The sequence below is a fragment of the Pinus tabuliformis genome, chromosome 1_2, assembly GCF_031772625.1.
Source record: "Pinus tabuliformis cultivar Carrire ecotype Pingquan chromosome 1_2, CPIR1, whole genome shotgun sequence".
NCBI lineage: Eukaryota > Viridiplantae > Streptophyta > Pinopsida > Pinales > Pinaceae > Pinus > Pinus tabuliformis.
The window spans coordinates 858,636,862-858,658,605 of NC_142298.1; positions in this window are offsets into that span (position 1 = coordinate 858,636,862).

The window sequence follows — 21,744 nt, forward strand, 5'->3', positions numbered from 1 at the left end:
TAAAATGACTTCAATCAGAACTATTTTAAGTCTAGTAGCAGCTGAAGATTTACATCTTGAACAGTTAGATGTAAAGACGATATTTCTCCATGGGGATTTGGAGGAAGATATATATATGTAGCAACCACAAGGATATGAGGTCAAAGGGAAGGAGAAACTAGTGTGCAGGTTGAAGAGCAGTTTGTATGGCTTAAAACAGGTTCCAAGGCAGTGGTATCTAAAATTTGACAGGTTTATGTCTGAACAAGGTTATACTAGATGCCATTATGATAATTGTGTTTATGTTAAAAGGAAAAATTATGGCAACTATATTATATTGTTATTGTATGTAGATGACATGCTTGTTGCAGGTTCTAACATGTAGGAAATATATGTGCTCAAAAGCAAATTGGAAAATTCATTTGCAATGAAGGATTTGGCTGCTGCAAAACAAATCCTTGGTATGAGAATAAATAGAGATAGGAAGAAGCGAAAATTAACATTGTCTCAGAGTGAGTACATACAAAAGGTGTTGAAAATATTTAATATGCAGAATGAAAAACCAGTTAGTATACCTTCGGATAGCCATTTCAAGCTAAGTAAGGAGGTGTGTCCCAAGACTCAGGAAGAAATGGCTTATATGTCTAAAGTTCCATATGCATCAATAGTTGGAAGCTTAATGTATGAAATGGTATGCACAAGGCCTGATATTATACATGCAGTGGGAGTTGTAAGAAGGTACATGAACAATCCAGGAAAATAACATTGGATGGCGATAAAGTGGATTCTCAGGTATTTGAGAGGTACCACAAATCAAGAATTATGCTTTGGTGGTTCATACATTTCCCTACAGGGATATGTTGATGCAAATATGGTGGGTGATAGAGATAACAAGAGGAGCACTACAGGGTATGTGTTTACTGTAGGTGGAACAACTTTAAGTTGGGTTTCAAAACTACAAAGTGTTGTTGCACTCTCAACAATGGAAGCAGAGTATGTTGCTGCTACAGAGGCTAGTAAAGAAATGATTTGGTTACAAAGGTTTCTGGATGAATTGGGTAGGAAGCAGGAGTTGGGCAGGTTATACAATGATGACCAAAGTGCCATACATCTTGCAAAGAAATCTGCATTTCATTCCAAGACTAAACATATAAAACTCTAGTACCAGTTCATACAGTTAGTGTTGGAAGATGGACAATTGAAGCTGGAAAAGATACACACTAGCCAGAATCCTATAGATATGTTAACAAAAGTTGTAACCAGGGAGAAACTGAGATTCTACTCGGTTTCAATTGGTCTTCAAGTATGATGATGAAGATGAGAAACATCTTGGTCCAAAGTGGAGTCATTTTCCAGCAAATGAAGCAGCGGTGGAGTTGCTATAATCAGTATCCAAGTGGGAGATTGTTGGGTGTGGAGCTTGATTATCTTCTTTATTCAACGATATCGCCGCATTGGACCCTAGTTCGTAATGGGGCGACAATGCCGCCAATTTTTACGTGCTGCCTGGGGGGCGACGACGATTCTTTAGAGCCCCCCCTTGGCAGGGGATCGGGGGTAGCACCCCCAAAGCTAAAAATAGATGTAAAATTGCCTTGTGAAATTTTGTAATTTCATAGTCAATCTGGGCCATTCATTAGGCATAAATCTGATGGTAGAAGTTATGTTTAATTTAGGGTTTTTTCCCTAGAAGGCAACCCCTTGCTATATATGAGGGAATTGTATTGTGTCTATGTAGATGTGTATTCTGAGTGAGAAAGAGAGAGGATACTATGTGAGAGCGAAGAGGGAATTACATCAGATCTGGTGTTGGTTGTATCTCTTCATTTTGCTGGATAATATAAATGGAAGGATTGACTGTTTCTTCATGGACGTAGCCTAAATTGGGTGAACCACGTATATCTATATATCTCTTGTTTTATGTGTTTTATGTGTTTATATTTATGTAATATATTTTATGTGTTCCATTGCTCTGTAATATATTATTTTCTAACATCTTAGAGAATCTGAAGAATCGTCAAACAAGCATGGAAAAAGAGTCACAAAGGTTTGGAGGACGAAGCAATTTTCACCAATAAAAGATAATGTTGAATTTGCCTTGAATTCTCAAGGCATCAATACTTGTTTCTGATCAATTTAAGGGAATCATAGGAAGAAACTATGTTCCACCAAGATTCTGCATATTAAGAAGATCATGCATACTATAACGACCTCAGTCATCTTGCAAAATATGTAGATGGTATTGCTCAAGATACATTCATGTATATAATGTAAAGGTTTCCATTGTCACCCTGCACTTGTATGGTTATTGTAAATATTTCCTTAATTGTCTATATATATATATATATATATATATATATATATATACTCATGCTTTGTATGAGTGCCTTATGATAGTGCAAAAAGCAATGGGAATGTTGAAAACAACATAGAAGTAGGACTAGGGTATGGCCTTATTTGAGAAACATGCGGAAATCAACAGATACTTGCCTTAATGTTGTGCATGTTAAGTAAGTACCCCAACCCAAATATTTTATCTATCATTATGAATTGTCATGGAGGAACACATGTTATAGTTCAAAATATTTATAGATACATGGCTAAAGACATGTGGATAAAAAATGGTGTGTTTACAATTTGTTTATGAGGCTTGTGCATAGGCTTATGAAAATTGATATAAACCTAGTTACATATACCTCTGTATATATGTGTATGTAAACAATATTTAAATGTATAATTGTTATTTGGAAAAAAAAAAAATCCAAAAAAGGCATGCATATGGTTTTTGTAAATTGTTTGACTGTTGTGAGTTTATATATACGTGCGACTATTGTAAATTTCAAGAAGATGTACATACTAGGCCATTGAAGACCTTTTTTTGTTCTTATGACACACATTGATACTTACCAAGACTAATTGATCCAAACCTATTGATAAAGCACTGGACTATTTAAAAAGGAAGGCCTTTAGCTATGGTCATTACCCTAAGTTAAGTAGAAGGGAATAACTACACATGTATGTACCTAGTTAAGTTTGTTGGCCCAAATTAACTCTATAAAGGATCATGAATACTATGGGGGCGATGTGCTCATGAAAAAAAATGATTGTTTCCTAATTATGATTTCCTTCTTCTTACTACAACAATTATCGTCTCTATGCTTTCAAGAACCCTGGATGGCTAGAAGCCCCTCAAAACTCAAACCCATGACCTAGCAACCCTAAATCATCGTCATGCAACATTAGAGAAATTTTGAGGTCTAAAATGGGTCTCCTAAGGAAAATGTACAACCAAAATAAAATTTATAATAACCAATAGGATTCAAGATGATGATGTCAACCATGGGGGATGATTCACCATTTTTGGGGTAAAAAAGTAAAAAGATTAAAAAATAATAAAATAATAAAACTATTTTTTCAACTTGTATTTTCAACTTATCCCCCTAAGGTTTTACTCAAATTTCGAGTGGGAGTACTTGTTGGATGCAAAATTTGATTCCTCATCCAAGGAGTATCCATGTTGCATAGTTTCGATGGACCCTACTACACGGAAAATGAGAAATACATGAAAAAACATGATTGCAATCACGTTTTTCATGTATTTCTCATTTTTCGTGTAGTAGGGTCCATCAAAAGTATGTAACATGGGTACTCCTTGGATGAGGAATCAAATTCTACATCCAATGAGTGTTCTTGCTTGAAATTTGAGTAAAACCAGAGGGAGATAAGTTGAAAATACGAGTTGAAAAAGTAGTTTTTTTCTTTTTTCCCTCTAAAATTTGATGATGTAATCTAATATTATTTTATTATTTCCACTATTAATTTATAATTTACTTAGGAGGCCCATTTTAGACCTCAAAATTCCCCTAATGAAAGTTTGTTTCAGAAGGTCATGTGGCTAAACAACATAGCCATCATATTTATAACACATACATATACTTGTGGGAATATTAGCACATGGTGGAGTAGAAGCAATTGTTTTTCTTTCTCACACTTTGTTGGTTCTAGAACCAGTCTTGGAACAAGACAAATGGCGAGAAGTAAGGTATAAAGGAGGCCAAATGTCACTCCATGGATTGGCTCACAAGGTTGATCAACAATGACTAGGCTAGGGAGATAAGTGTGACATCTTGGATGGTCTAGCAAGGTGGTACTCTAACTAACATTCTGGCAGTAGAAAAGGGAGAGAGAATAATAGTAGAAGGGAGAAGGAAAATAAGAAAATATTAGCAAGAAAAATTAGGAGAAAAGGGCGCAAAGAGGGATAAGCATTCAAAGAATACCAACAAGGGAATTGTTGTAGAGGAAGGAGAGACGTGCTAGAGTTCATTATCGTGGGGTAGAAAACAAAAGGGTAATAGGGGAATCTTCATCCCTAGAGGTTAGTCACCATGAACAATAGAAACTTACCATTCATATGGCATTGACCATTTTGCTTTCTCGACACATACTCGTAACTAGATGATAGAGTATGATTTGTTGGTAATTTTACTATCTCTACACTGAATTAGTATCTAGATGCTAGGGTTTGATATGTTGGTCATTTTACTACACTTAATTCGTATCTAGACACTAGGGTGTGATCTAGTAGGCAATGTTTCCTGTTGGAATTGGGTTATCAGAGACACATGTCATGAATACCATGATAAAATCCATCTCTATAATCTTAACTGATAAAGTGATTAGAGGAAATTCATAGTCTTTGTACGCTGACTGGAAAGAATACCATTCAATAATGCAAGTGTTTGACTGTCCTTACCCTTTAGAGGTAATACTATTGTTTGACTTGAGAACAAAGAATGCGAAACAAAGATCATTTGACTTAGTAGTTGTAACCTGCATTCCTCATACCATTGCACCATAGGCATGAACTATGTGTTTTCTGTGATGAAACTACTATACTTGAATTGAATGAGGGTGGATAGTTTGCATCTTTGAATTCCATCATAGGCTAACAGGGTGGAGGCCTCTAGATAACTTAAACCAGTTTACTTTTTGAGTGCTCATATTTAGCACACTATGGATTCCCAGTACTCGATGGATTTGTTGAGCAACATCAAGGTGGAGGCCAATATCTGGAATACCTCTTAGGGTGCATATCAATATCTGGAATCCTTGAAATAAGAAAGGGTCGATATTTTCTCTGGAATCCCTCTCAGGGTGGAGATCAATCTTTGGAATCCATGAAATTAAAAATGGTGGATATTTTCTCTGGAATCCCTCTCAATGTGGAGATCAATCTCTGGAATTCCTGAAATAAGAAAAGGGTGGAGGATACTCTTTGGAAATCCTCATTAGCAAATGGTTGGGGAAGGATTGCCTCTGGAACACGACACAAGCCACATTTGAATTTCTATATGGAGATTGGAGGTGGAATAGTGCTATGGAATCCCTGGTCTGGTCATTGGGACAAGCTTCATAATATAGAGGGTGGTAGCTACACTGTTGGCAATTTTCCAATGGTTTGGAGGAGAATTATTGAATTAATACCAGTGACCATTAAATAGCCTTACTACCTTTGGAATCCTAAACATGTTTGGACTGTCCACCTACCAGTTCATGGTTTTCAAATTATAAGACTAGGCAGGTTTTCCTTGTACACCACAAGCTTGAGATTAGTGTTGTTTGTAGGGTTGTGGAATAATGAGTTTAATACTGAAATCATGTATGAGGATTTAGAATGGAACACTGATGTTAAATAAATATATACCACAAGGCACCTACCCAGTCAAATAGCATACAAATCTCCTTGCTATTATGCAAACCCTGTGAGGGTCTCATGCCTCCTTAAATTCACGGTGGAACTTGATATTGTTGGTTCATGCAATAATCTTAGCATGCAATAAAGCGAGGATGTTTATTGTGGTAACTCATTTTGGGTATTTCCTTGTTTAAGCTCTGTGCATATATGCAACTGACTATGGCATATTGCGAATTCTTCTCTTGGTGTTTCCTTGCATGAGCTCTCTGGAATTTCCTAGTATCTGCATGATATTTTCATTAATAGATTGTGCAATTATTAGTGGCTCTGTTGCCACCTGCAATAATTTTTCCTAATCTTGTATACCTTCCTTAAGGGTTGTGCAACTACTAGTTGTTTGTTTTCACTAATAGTCATTTCTTCCATAATTATGTATACCCTCTTAAGGACTATGCATATACTAGAGGGTAGAAAATATCATACCGAATTAGTGAATGCAATAACACTTAAATTTCTTACATGGATATCAAGAGAAATTCGAGTTTGTGTGTAAATTATATAGCTTCATAATGTATTGTCATGTTGCAGAATCATAGCATATTAACATAACCTATGTATGAGTAACTAAAATCGAACACATGTTGTCCCACCTTGATATTTTGGATAAATATTTCATGTTACTACTATAAAATGATGGTATGTAACGTGTGGTCCCACCATGATGTTTTGGATAAATATTTATGTGTTACTGTTACAAACTGATGGTATGTAAATTCAATGTGTTGCCATTATGTATTCATGACTGGGCATGATGGAATGTGACCTAAAAGGTAAAACCCTTGTTTTATTACTAGGAAGGGAGCATTGCCACAATAATGTTTGGCTATTGAGTGTTAGTTGTTCTGAGGCTTATGAGACTATGTTTTGGAATGGGGTAGCCAGCCATGCTCACTACATAAGAACAAGATCCCTTTAATGGGAAGGATGATTGGTTAATGATGTTTGAATTACTTCAGAGCTCATGTCATTAATGTTTTATATGTAAATTGGTTAATGATGTTTGAATTACCTCAGAGCTCATGTCATTAATGTTTTATATGTAAATTCTATGGTATATTCACTTCTAATGAGGGGAATTGGTTGACATTTAGTCATGGCCACAATATTAGATGACTCCAAATAGATACTTGATTAGCATTTATGTCACGGGGACTGATTTCGAATTTTGGTTCTGAAAGTACCTCTTATCTGCATTTGTTGTTGTTATCATGTGCAAGAAGCATGGTAGATTAATGCAGATGGGATTGGGTATTTTTATGAACTTCCATTTTCTATTTGATAGAAATTAGATGAATGGCATGTCAATGTCAATAAAATCACAAGTAGTTGGCATTTCACTTTCTAATTTGACTTATGAATATCCTTTTAAGCTAAAGATTTTTTTAGTGAAAAACGATTTTGTGAAAATTTCTAAATTTAACTCATGGACATGATGAGTTTCAAAGAAAAATTAACATGGACATGTTTATGTTAAAATATCTTCTTTCCATTTAAATAGATCTTTAGTTTAGAAATTTTGTTAAAAACCTTGATATCTTTAGAAGTCCAGAAATGTAAAGCAAATTAGAAAGAGTCTTAGCATCATCTCATAGTAGAATCCAAGGCTTGGATATTTAATTTTTGTTGATGATATTCCATCATCTATATGATATTTACTCCATATTTGTTGAAAATCCCTAGCCTCAATCTCGAGTACGAGAGAATTGGGTCCAGAATAGAAGATTGAAGTAAAAAAAATTCCAATTATATATATATATATATATATATAATAAGGTTCCTGTTGCACATACTGTTAGGGGGAGCACAAGTCAAACACTATGATAATAGAAGCAACTCTATGATATGAAAACCAACATGATGAAAGGGGGAGAAACATACATACCATGGAGAATTGTCCTTGTCGACGAAAGGGAGAAAACATGACAAATGAAGTGGCATGATGACATGGAAATTAATACAATAAGGAGAATCATGATGATAGGGGGAGCACTTGATGGAAAAAACTGTCAAGAAAAATACCCCATTTGCCATTGATGTCAAAGGGGGAGAGAATACTGAAATAGGGAGAGTATTGACATCAATGACAAATGGGGAGATAGTCCAATAATTTTTTCATTGATATCAATAAGATGGAAACGTAGGTGCATCATTGAGGCATGCCCTAGATGAAACCCTAAGTGCATGTTGAAAATGCAGCAAGAAAGTCTCAATTTTGATTTTGCCTTAATCAAATTGAGGAAATTCAAAATTCCACATCAATTGTTGGGTCCCTATAATACTAGTGATTACCCCATTACTATTGTAGTTATACCCCTTATTTATATTGTTGTGCCCCTATTACCCCCATATTGTTATTTCTGTGCCCCATAGAATCCCTCTATTGTTATTTTTGTGGCTTTATATTATTATTGTTAGGTCGGCTGGATTATATTGTGACTCCTTAGACTCCTATATATAGAAAGGAGGTTTTGTCATTTGAATCATCCAAGAATTGTTCATTTATGTAATGTAAAGGAGGTTGCCCCCTTGAAGAGGCTGAATTCTAAGGCGTTGATCTATCATTTCTATCTTTTCTTGAGCTGGTTTCATAACATTTGGTATCAGAGCTTTGGATTCTAGGGTTTTGCTGCTCCAAACAGGTTATCGTGGCATTTTCGCTATAACTTTATTATTATTATTATTTATTTTTTTTTCTGTGACGTTTCAGAAGTCGCAAAAAAAACCCATTTGAGAAGAAATCACGTTGAACCTTGGGTTCGAATTTCAGAGCATTTCGCACGATATTTGCAGAGATATGATCTGAGGAAGTTGGTCTTTTTGCAGACTCCTGAATTACATTCAAAACAGGTGACCTGGGGAAAATCGTCATAAATTTCTCTCTGGGGATCGGATTGAAATTTCGTAAGAAGGTACAGAAAGAGGACAAACTGTAGTTTCTTGTATGCATTGTTCAGATCCAAATATTGAAACAGTGACTCGTGGCACGTCGTACAAGTTCGCTCTACTGAACTAGTCTATAATCAAGTCACTGTGGGAGATTTCGCATAACTCTTCCTTGGAGAATCCAATTTGGGTCAGACTTGTGGCATTGGAAAGAGGACATAGAGGGCTACTTCAGGTCACAAAATTAGAACTAGATGATCGAAAAGTACAGAGATACATCAGAGGCAATATTGAGCTCCTACAAAGTGAAAAAAGGTGTGTAGATTTTCTTAAATTTTTGCTTAAGCTTGGTTTGAAAATTTATTTTGAAAGAATTCAAAGGGCATAATAGAGCATTATTATCGGTAACTGATGCCCCGAGGAAAGAAAATGCAAACACCTAGTAAGGAACCTGAAAGCTCTAGCATGACTCATGAAGAAGAAGAAGAAATGCTATATGATATATCAAAATTACAAGAACAAGTGCAATGAGTGTCACTTGCACAAAAAGCAACAGAATCTAAAATGGATGGTTTAAGGAAAGATGTAGAAGCTAATATGGATGGTTTAAAGAAAGGTGTAGAATCTAAGATGGATGGCATGGAAGCTAAGGTGAATGGCATGGACGCTAAAATTGATGGCATGGATGATAAGATGGAAGAATTGAAGATAAATATGAATAAGTTGCTACAAGAAATGGTCACTAAGGGTGAAAGGGTACTAAAGGAAACTCATGATGAGAACAAAAGAAATGTTAATCATGATTCCATAGACTCTAATGTTGGATCAAAGACTCACCATGTTCCAAAAATCGATATGAGGAAGTTTGATGGCAAGGATCCCGCCACATGGATATTACAGATGGAGCAATTCTTCGATCTCAATAATGTGCAAAACGCACAAAAGGTACGTATGGCAACTGTATATTTGGAACCAAATCAGTTTGTATGGTATCAATGGCTTTGTTCTCGTAAACAATTTATCACTTGGGCAATTTTTACGGAAGAATTGATAGCACATTATGAGGATACAAAAAGCAACACTTTTTTTAGCCAATTGATAAGTCTCAAACAAAAGGGTTCAATAATGGAGCACATTGAGGAGTTCCAAAAATTGAACATAAGGGTAAAAGATATTCCAGAGGAGCATAGGATTGATGTGTTCATAGGGTCTTTAAAGGATAATATCCAACATGATGTTCGCCTTTGGGAACCTGATTCATTAGAGAAGGCATTCAGGTTAGCAAGAAAAATGGAAAGCAAAATTATGGCAACTAGGAAGCATACCACTCACAACTATAAAGACGGAAGTGTTGTTGCCCTTAGTCTTCCACAACCTACAAGGTTGACACCACAACAATTGGAAGAAAAAAGAGCAAAAGGGCTTTGTTACAGTTGTGATAGCAAATACACAAAAGGTCATAAGTGTGCTGAGAAGAAATTATTCTACATAGATTGTGAAGAGGAAGAAGAAAAGGAGCAAGAAAGGTCAAAAGAAGAGGATATACTTCAGGAACAAAGCCTAGATGAAGAACAAATAAATCCGACCATATCTTGTAATGCATTGGCGGGAATTACCACTCCTCAAACCATCAAGATAGAAGGACAAATCAAGAAGAAAAAGGTAATAGTGTTGATTGATTCAGGAAGCACCCACAATTTTATTCATTGTAGGGTAGCAAAAGAATTGAATTGCTTCCTATATCCAGCACCAGAGTGTCAAGTGATGATTGCAAATGGAGGAACAATAAATTGCTTTGGAAAGTGCCATAATATCAAGCTATCCATGGGAGAATATGTATTGACTAGCCCAATGCTTTCCATTCCAATGGGAGGTGCTGATGTTGTACTAGGAGTCCAATGGCTACAATCCTTGGGTACAATAGCTTTTAATTTTCAAGAACTTTTCATCAAATTTTCTATGGAAGGAAAGGAAGTTGAATTAAGGGGTATTGCAGGGAAACCAGGAAAGATAATCAGCTCTAATGGCATGACAAAGCTTCTAAAAAAGGAGCAAAGAGGTGTAATTGCACAATTATGTTCGCTAGATGTTTCCACATTGGAATCATCTATTTCTCCAGATCTCCAAAAAGTCCTGGACAATCATTCCAAGGTATTTGAGACTCCCAAAGGTCTCCCACCTATGCGTGATCATGATCATGCTATTCATCTGATTCCAGGAAGTGTTCCTCCAAACATCAGGCCGTACAGATATCCCTATGTCCAAAAAAGTGAAATTGAACGTATGGTTGCAGAAATGCTAGAGGCTGGTATAATTCAACCGAGTCAAAGTTCTTTCTCAGCTCCAGTAGTATTGGTGCACAAGAAGGATGGATCATGGCGCATGTGTCCAGATTATAGGGAGCTCAACAAGCTCACTATTAAAGATAAGTTCCCCATTCCTGTCATTGATGAATTACTGGATGAATTGCATGGATCAATTTACTTCACCAAGTTGGATCTTCGTTCAGGATATCATCAAATCAGAATGAAGATTGAAGACATTCCGAAAACGACATTTAGAACTCATGAGGGTCATTATGAATTTTTGGTCATGCCTTTTGGCCTTACCAATGCACCTTCAACATTTCAAGGTTTGATGAATTCAATTTTCAAACCATTCCTTAGAAAATTTGTGTTAGTATTTTTTGATGATATACTAATCTACAGCAAGTCTTGGAAGGATCATGTTGAACATGTTGACAGGGTGCTACAACTATTGGAGGAGAAACAATTATATGCAAAAAGATCCAAATGTTTCTTTGGAGTCCAGGAGGTGGAATATTTGGGTCATATTGTATCTCATGAAGGAGTTAAGGTAGACCCTAGCAAAATTAAAGCCATTAAGGAATGGAAAATCCCCACATCCATAAAGCATCTGCGAGGATTTCTTGGTTGACAGGGTATTATCGCAAGTTTGTTAAGAATTATGGGAGAATAGCAGCACCTCTAACAACATTATTGAAGAAAGATTCATTTTCATGGACTCCGGAAGCAACAAAGGCCTTTGAACATCTTAAAGAGGCAATGTGCCAAGCACCGGTCTTAGCTACACCGGACTTCACAAAAACCTTTATTGTGGAATGTGATGCTTCAGGAAATGGAATTGGTGCTGTTCTAATGCAAGATGAAAGACCCATTGCTTTTGAAAGTCGTCCAATCAAGGGAAAGTTTTTAAGCAAAGCTATTTATGAGAAGGAAATGTTGGCAATACTCCATGCACTTAAGAAATGGCGACCCTACCTAATGGGAAGACACTTCAAGGTAAAAACGGATCATGATAGCCTTAAATACTTTTTAGAACAAAGATTATCCTCTGAAGAGCAACAAAAGTGGGTCACAAAGATGTATGACTTTGAAATCATCTACAAAAAAGGGAAGCAAAATGTGGTGGCAGATGCACTCTCAAGAAAGGATGAGGATGTGGAAGCATTGTTGTGTGCCATTTCTATTATCCAACCAGATTGGATAAACGAAGCAAGGGAGGAATGGAAGAATGACGAAGAAGTGTGGGCACTTATTCGAAAGCTACAACAAGATTCCAGTACTTCTGATACATTTAGCTGGAAAAATGATTCGTTATGGTACAAAGATCGCTTATACCTCTGTAAGAATTCCCAGCTAAAACAAAAGATTCTTATGGAATTGCACACTTCTCCCTTAGGAGGGCACTCAGGATTTTTAAAAACTTACCACAGGGTTAAGAAGGAATTTTTTTGGGATGGCCTTAAATCAGATATTCAAAAGTTTGTGGCGGAATGTTTGGTTTGCCAACAAAATAAAGTTGAAACAATTAAGACACCGGGTCTATTACAACCTTTATCCATTCCAAGCCAACGTTGGGAGGAGGTTTCAATGGATTTTATCACAGGTTTACCCAAGTCTGAGGGAAAGAGTGTCATCATGGTGGTAGTTGACAGACTTACCAAGTATGCACACTTTTGTGCATTATCACATCCATTTAAAGCCAGTACAGTTTCTACTGCATTTATGGAAACAGTTCAAAAGCTACATGGAAACCCAAAGATTATTGTAAGTGACAGAGATCCCATTTTCACTGGAAATTTTTGGACAGAATTATTTTCTTGTCTTGGTACTCAGTTAGCTCATAGCTCATCTTATCATCCTCAATCTGATGGGCAAAATGAGATAGTAAACAAATGTTTGGAAGGATATCTTCGTTGCTTTGTATCTGATAAACAGACACAATGGGTCAAATGGTTGCCTCTGGCTGAATGGTGGTATAACACTTCCTTCCATACAGCAACAAAAATGACCCCATTTATGGCACTTTATGGGTATCAACCACCATCCATCACATCATATTTAAGAGAAAATTCTAAGGTTCAGGCAGTGGAACATCACATCGAACATCAACAACAAGTCCTCCAACTCTTAAAGGATAACCTCGTGTTGGCACAAAATAGAATGAAACAACAGGCAGATCAACATCGCAGTGAAAGAAGTTTTGATGTAGGTGATTGGGTATTCCTACGGCTACAACCATATAAGCAAATGTCCCTAAAGCAAGCTAAGAAGGATAATAAATTATCACCAAAGTATTATGGTCCGTACAAGGTGTTGCAAAAGATTGGTACTATGGCATACAAATTGGAGCTTCCTGCAGCTTCTCGATTGCACCCAGTTTTCCATGTTTCATGTTTAAAGAAGGTTATAGGCGACAAGCTCCCAATTCAAACAATATTGCCAGAACTTGACGAGGAAGGAAAAATTATATTGGAACCGGAAGCAGTCACAGAAACAAGAACTCGACAGCTACGAAATCGATCAATTTCAGAGTATCTTATCAAGTGGAAGAACTTATCCGCTGAAGATTCCACATGGGAGGATGAGAATTTTATGCAGAAGTATCCAGAACTACTCAAGCGTTGAGGACAACACTTTTTTGAAGGAGAGGGGCATGTTGGGTCCCTATAATACTAGTGATTACCCCATTACTATTGTAGTTATACCCCTTATTTATATTGTTGTGCCCCTATTACCCCCATATTGTTATTTCTGTGCCCCATAGAATCCCTCTATTGTTATTTTTGTGGCTTTATATTATTATTGTTAGGTCAGCTGGATTATATTGTGACTCCTTAGACTCCTATATATAGAAAGGAGGTTTTGTCATTTGAATCATCCAAGAATTGTTCATTTATGTAATGTAAAGGAGGTTTCCCCCTCGAAGAGGCTGAATTCTAAGGCGTTGATCTATCATTTCTATCTTTTCTTGAGCTGGTTTCATAACATCAATAGACAACTTGGAGGAGTTAACTGAGGTGACATGGCTCTTGTCACTCAGTTAAGAATACTCAATTTGAGTTAATGAGTTGAAGTTCAGTTTTCTTGAGTTGATTCCTAAAAAATAGGAGTTTAGCTCAGTTAATTCAAGTTAGGGGCATGAAGTTCAGTTGTGTGCAGTGATTCCTAAATTTTAGGAGCCTAGGTTTATTTAATCTTAGTTGTAGCAATTTAATTTAGTTGAATTAAGTTATGGTTAGTTAAACTAGTTCTAATTGTTGGAGGAACTTGTGGAAGGTCAAGTCGTGGAAGTGGAACTTCAACCACACTCAGTGATCATCCAGATAATTTTTCAATCAACCTAAATTAACTCATGCACGCAAAGAATTCGAGTTACCCAGTTGGGATGGAGATTCCAAGGGAGTGTACTATCAGTTGTAGACTATTCCAATGTGTACCAGTGGTGCACGCAGTCAGAAGAAGATCCTAGAAGAATGTTGAAATTTGGTACCAGAGGACAGGTGGTTCCCTTAGGCTTTGATCTTTGGCCTAAGGAAAAGTGTCCAAAAGAATTTAATTTTTTTCCTAAAGTGACTTTATAATTTTATAAAGTTAAATCTAATTTAAAAGTGACTTTAAGTGATAAAGTTACTAAGTCTAATTTTAAAGTAAATGAAAAATTAGAAAGGAAAAGTGACTTTGGAAATAAATGACTAAGTGGGTCTTTATTAAAGTGGGGTGAATTAAAAAATAGAAAGTGAGATTTAAATGAGCATTTAATCTCAGCCATTGATCTAAATCTATTTCAGCTATTGGATTTAGAGATCACCTAAAAGTCACTTGGATCACCCAAAAGTCACTTGGAGTTATATTAAAGGAGGAAAATGAGGAAAAGGTCATTCATTCTTTCATGAGCAGATTGGGAGAAGGAGAGCAAGAGAGCAAGAGAGATTTCTGAGCAGAGAGGAGAAGGAGACAGCAGCTTGGCACACATTCCAAGGCAGCAGTTGAGCAGATTTGTACAACTAATTCAGCACATAGTGAAAGGCAGATTTTTGCACAAAAATCGAAGAGCAGTTTGCTGATTTTTCTGCACACAAAACGGAGGCCGTACAACATTTATTGCTGTCCTGTTTGCTGTAATTTCCAGATTGTTGTGAGGCACGGGAAAGGAGATAAGTTGTAAATTTGCTTGCTGATTTTTTTGCTGAATAATTCTCACTGTAAAAAGGCAATTTTCAGAAATAAAGAAGAGCTCTCAAACTGGTTTTCCCCAAGAGTTGTAGGGGGTTTTTTCAGGGTCAAGTTGACCAAAAATATCAGTGTTTTAATGTGTTTTAATGGCTGTTTTTGATTGCCGATTTTTAATTCTGCAATTTCCAGCATTCTGAAAAATTTCCAGAATTTGTGTTTTCAGCAATATTTATTTTTTTTCAGTTTGTTAAATGTATGGTTATGGGAATGGGCATTTAACTACATGGGAGAAATAAGGAGAAACTGAAAACCGGGGTGGGAAAACAGAAATTTTTACATGGTATCAGAGCTTGAGTGCTGAAGGGCAGTTTGGGACAGCAAAAGGAAAAATTACAGTTGCTGATTTTTCACTCAGAAAATTCCAGCAAGCTGATTTTTTCATAAATAGCAGTTTTATCTTTACTACAACAGTGCTATTTTTTCAGTTTTAGGACAGCAGGATGTCATTGGGATTGAGGGTGGAGGATAGGTTGGATGGGCATATAAATTACAGCGTTTGGAAGGAAAGAATGCAGAGTATCTTTGAGGAGGCAGAAGTCTAGGATATCATGGTGCATACCGCACAGAACCCTGTTGTTGTGCCCACTGATGTTACTCAGTTGACTGAGTATAAAAAGAAGAACAATAAGGGTAAGAGGCTGATTCTAGACGGAATCAAAGACCATTGCATTCCTCATGTGAGAGGAAAGAGTAATGCCCATGAGATGTGGACAGCATTGTCCAATCTCTACCAGAGTACCAATGAGAATCGGAAGATGGTCCTGAAGGAGAAGCTGAAGAACATTAAGATGGGTAATGATAGTGCAGCTGGATATCTCACAAAGATTACTAATGTGAGAGATGAGTTGGCAGCGATTGGAGAGGCCATTCCACCCACTGAGTTGGTGCGGATTGCAGTGAATGGCCTCCCCCGTTCATGGTTGAAATTTGCTGATGGGGTTTGTGCACGTGAGACCCTTCCCACATGGGAGAGGTTTTGGGATGATTGCATTCAGACAGAGATCAGGAAAGGTCAGCTTGGGGCAGCCAAGCCAGTTGAGCAGGATGAGGATGTAGCACTAGTGGCAGGAGGAAAGAAAGGTAAAGGGAAGAAGCATGCTTCCACAAGCGGTGGTGGAGGCAAAGGTAAAGGTAAACAGGGGAACACACAGAAGGACTATTCCAAGGTGAAGTGTTGGAATTGTCAAAAGATGGGACACTATGCAATTGTGTGTCTGGAGAAGAAGAAGAAGAAGGGGAAGAACCAGGACGTGGCAGCTTCAGCAGAGATTGAGGACTTTGCAGGTCGTTTTGACCGAGAGTTTGCGTTCACTACATGTGAGTCCTCTAGTGCAAGATCACCTGCCACACAGGTTCAGAGGGAGCATGCTTTTCCCTCGATTAGCGGAGCATCTACAGGTATCTGGTATGTGGACAGTGGGGCTTCACGTCACATGACAGGAGTCCGTGAGTACTTCTCAGAGCTTTCAGAGAGTGGCACTGATATCGAGGTAGTACTCGGTGATGACAGAGTTGTTAGAGCAATCGGGGTGGGGACAGTGACATTTCAGAGGGAGTCCAAACCTCCCTTGAAGGTGTCAGAGGTTCTTTATGTGCCAGGGATGAGGAAGAACCTCATATCCATCTCAGCTTTGGAGGACAGAGGATATGAGGTACTGTTCAGGGGAGGACAGGTGTTGATGTATCCCAGGGGAACTCCAGCTGATTCAGCTAGAGTGATAGGTGTACACCATGCAAAGGTGTACAAGTTTGCATTTCAGCCCCTTTTGGCATTGAGCAGTAGTACCGACAGCAGAGCTAGCAATTCTGAGCTGTGTGAGATTTGGCACCGCAGGATGGGACATATGTATCATGGAGCCTTGAGGACATTGCGGGAGATCACTACAGGTGTGCCAGATTTCAGTACTGATCACTTTGATACTTGCAGAGGTTGTGCGATGGGCAAGTTTACCAAATCCCCTTTTCCCAGCAGTGACAGCAGAGCGACGGGGATAATTGATTTGATTCATTCCGATGTGAGCGGTCGGATGTCTCATGTTTCCTTGAGTGGATATGAGTACTATGTTTTATTCATTGATGATCACTCCAGGAGGACCTGGATTTATTTTTTGAAGACCAAGAGTGAGGTCTTCAAGCGGTTTCAGGAGTTCAGAGCTCTTGTGGAGACTCAAACAGGTCGAAAGATCAAGTCCCTGAGGTCGGACAATGGAGGAGAGTACACCCTTGGAGAGTTTGTTGATTATTGTGCGGAGGCAGGCATTAGGAGGGAGTTCACTGTTCCTTACAACCCCCAACAGAACGAGGTTGTGGAGAGGAAGAACAGATCCATCATAGGGGCTGCCAAAGCCATGATACATGATCAGGGGTTGCCATTGTTCTTGTGGGCAGAGGCCTGCAACACAGCTGTTTACTTGCAGAACAGGAGTCCGCATCGTGCCTTGGGGCACATGACTTCGGAGGAGGCTTTCTCTGGGAAGAAGCCTGATATTGGTCATCTTCATATCTTTGGATGCATAACATACTCCTATATACCCAAGGAGAAGAGGACCAAACTAGAGCCCACCGCAGAGAAGGGTATCTTTGTGGGCTACAGTGAGACCTCAAAGGCCTTTCGGATTTACATTCCTGCACAGAGGAGAGTTGTTGTCAGACGGGATGTGAAGTTCGAGGAGGACAGGACCTTTAGGAGGTCACGGGAGTTAGAGTATCTGGATCAGCCAGACCCTCAGCAGCAGTTGAGTTAGTCACAGGGATCCAATGGGCAGGGATCAGGAGGATCCAGAGGTACATCTATGAGGATGTCAGGTCCATCAGTGAGTAGTGGCTCGCCGAGCCAGAGGGGTGGTGCTCCAGGCAGCATGCAGAGCAGTTCACAGAGCAGTTCACTAGGGAGTCCACTGATGGACAGTTCACACGTTACCTCAGCTTCTACAGGTTCAGGTGCAGGCAGGAGGACAACAGACAGATAGTCAGGAGTTCAGGCTACTGATGATGATGAGGAGGAGGAGTTTCATTCTCCGGTGGGAGAAGTGCGCTCAGGGAAGAGGAAGCCCAAGTGGCTTCAGGACGCCTTGAGAGATGCCACATCTGTTGCTGAGCCGAAGAGGCCGGTCAGAGAGAGTAGACCACCTGAGAGGTTTTGTAGCTATATGGCGATGGTTACCAGCATCCTTGACTCTGAGCCTTCTAGCTATGAGGAGGCAGCTAGCTAGCAGGTCTGGAGAGAGGCCATGCAGGAGGAGTATTCTTCTATCATGAAGAATGATGTTTGGGAGGTGGTGTCGAGGCCTGAGGGCAAATCGTGGTTACTTCCAGATGGCTTTACAAGGTAAAGCATGCTGCAGATGGCAGCATTGAGAAATTCAAAGCGAGGTTTGTGGCTAGAGGGTTCTCCCAGGTAGAGGGAGTTGATTATGAGGAAACCTTCGCTCCTGTGGCTCGATATACTTCAATCCGCTCCATTATATCGATAGCAGCAGAGATGGGTTGGAAGATCCACCAGATGGATGTGAAGACCACATTTCTCAATGGCTTCATACAGGAGGAGGTGTACATTGAGCAGCCACAGGGCTTTGAGGTGCATGGGAAGGAGTCCCATGTGTGCAGATTGAAGAAGGCCCTTTATGGCCTGAAGCAAGCTCCCAGAGCTTGGTACTCCAGGATAGATGCATACTTGCAGGGGATGGGATTCACAAAGAGTGAGGCAGATCCGAACCTTTACTTTATTGTGATTGGTGAGGAGCCTCTCATTCTGGTGCTGTATGTGGATGACTTGATCATTATAGGTGCAGAGAGACTCATAGAGCACTGCAAGAGAGATCTTGCGGTGGAGTTTGAGATGAAGGACATCGGCTTGATGCATTACTTTTTGGGTTTGGAGGTGTGGTAGGAGGAGGGGCATTTCTTCCTAGGGCAGGGGAAGTATATTGTGGACATCCTTAGCAGATTCCACATGGAGGATTGTAGACCCATGTCGACACCGATGATCACCAACTGGAAGAAGCTTCATGCTTCGGATTCCGAGTTGGTGGATCCCACATTGTACAGGCAGCTGATTGGTTCCTTGATGTATTTGGTCAACACTAGACCAGATATCTATTTTGCAGTCAACACGATGAGTCAGTTTATGTGTGAGCCTAGGAAGGTTCACTGGGTGGCTGCAAAACACATTTTGCGGTACTTGCAGGGGACAGTGGATTATGGTCTGGACTACAGGCAGGGAGATGGAGTGAGATTGGCAGGGTACACTGATTCTGATTGGGCAGGTTGTGCTTCTGATAGGAAGAGCACTTCAGGGTGTTGTTTTGGGTTGGGTTCAGCAGTAGTGTCATGGTTCAGCCGGAAGCAGCAGTCAGTAGCACTGAGTTCAGGGGAAGCAGAGTATATGGCAGCCAGTCTAGCTAGTTGTGAGGCTATCTGGCTTCGCAAGATGTTGTTTGGCTTATTTGGTCAGCCGTTTATACCTTCAGTGATTTACTGTGATAATCAGAGTTGCATTAAACTCACGGAGAATCCAGTATTTCATGACAGGTCAAAGCATATCGGGATCAGATATCATTTCATCAGAGACTATGTTCAGAAGGGAGCTGTGAAGCTTGAGTATATTTCCACTGATGAGCAGGTTGCAGATATCCTTACCAAAGCCTTACCACGGGGCAAGCATGTCTACTTCAGAGACAAGATGGGTGTGGTGAGGAACACCTTCCTCGGTAAGAGGGAGTGTTGAAATTTGGTATCGGAGGACAGGTGGTTCCCTTAGGCTTTGATCTTTGGCCTAGGGAAAAGTGTTCAAAAGAATTTAATTTTTCTCCTAAAGTGACTTTATAATTTTATAAAGTTAAATCTAATTTAAAAGTGACTTTAAGTGATAAAGTTACTAAGTCTAATTTTAAAGTAAATGAAAAATTAGAAAGGAAAAGTGACTTTGGAAATAAATGACTAAGTGGGTCTTTATTAAAGTGGGGTGAATTAAAAAATAGAAAGTGAGATTTAAATGAGCATTTAATCTCAGCCATTGATCTAAATCTATTTCAGCCATTGGATTTAGAGATCACCCAAAAGTCACTTGGAGTTATATTAAAGGAGGAAAAGGAGGAAAAGGTCATTCATTATTTCATGAGCAGATTGGGAGAAGGAGAGCAAGAGAGCAAGAGAGATTTCTGAGTAGAGAGGAGAAGGAGACAGCAGCTTGGCACACATTCCAAGGCAGCAGTTGAGCAGATTTGTACAGCTGATTCAGCACATAGTGAAAGGCAGATTTTTGCACCAAAATCGAGGAGCAGTTTGCTGATTTTTCTGCACACAAAACGGAGGCCGTACAGCATTTATTGCTGTCCTGTTTGCTGTAATTTCCAGATTGTTGTGAGGCATGGGAAAGGAGATAAGTTGTAAATTTGCTTGCTGATTTTTTTGCTGAATAATTCTCACTGTAAAAAGGCAATTTTCAGAAATAAAGAAGAGCTCTCAAACTGGTTTTCCCCAAGAGTTGTAGGGGGTTTTTCCAGGGTCAAGTTGACCAAAAATATCAGTGTTTTAATGTGTTTTAATGGCTGTTTTTGATTGCTGATGTTTAATTATGCAATTTCCAGCATTCTGAAAAATTTCCAGAATTTGTGTTTTCAGCAATATTTATTTTTTTCAGTCTGTTAAATGTATGGTTATGGGAATGGGCATTTAACTACATGGGAGAAATAAGGAGAAACTGAAAACCGGGGTGGGAAAACAAATTTTTTTACAAAGAATTGCACCATCCAGATGAGAGAATTTCCTAATCAATAAGGGCCTAATTCTCAAGGAATAACACAAGGAAGTAGGAGCTTGGAGGGCTTTAAAATTGGCTAAGTGTTGGCCAAAGTCAATTAATCAGGCAAAGGGATAAACTATACACTTGCAGGGTGTGCTCAGGCTTGACCAACATATGTATTTCTTCTCTATTCTTTGATTAATCCAATACAGATTGGAAGGGATTTTGAGAATTTTCTTTCCCCTAGATAAATATCTATGCCTGTGTGATGTTTCCTTTTGCATATCTATGATTTTTGTTCTAGATTGTGAATTAACTTCTGTAGAGTAGTAGAGTAGCTTTGAGTCTTGTGATTTAGTAAATTTCGAGATATTTCGAATCTACACATTAATTTCTACATGTTATAAAAGCTAGGAATTTCTACAGTGAAAACCCTAGGTGTTGATAACAAACCCTAACTCTAAGTATATTGATGAAACCCATGCAAATGATGTCTTGAGCATACCCTATGTACATGACAAACCCTAGCTCTTGTTGAATCATGTCTGGAGCATGGTTAAACCATGATATGCTGAAACCTTATATAGAGAATGATGAAGGCCTAAGTTATAGTCCTAGATGATTTCCTAGATGTTTGATGCTAGCCCTTGTTAGAGCATACCCTAGCCTATGCATAAATGAAACCCTAAATTATTGAAGCAACTCCCATGTAAATGATGCCCTTGCATAAGCCCTAAAAATTTTGATTGAAGAAATCCTAAATGTATTGATGAAGAATATCAAGCGAAGACGATAAAACCCTAACATTTTCCAAAGGATGTCAATATAATGGAAAACCCCTA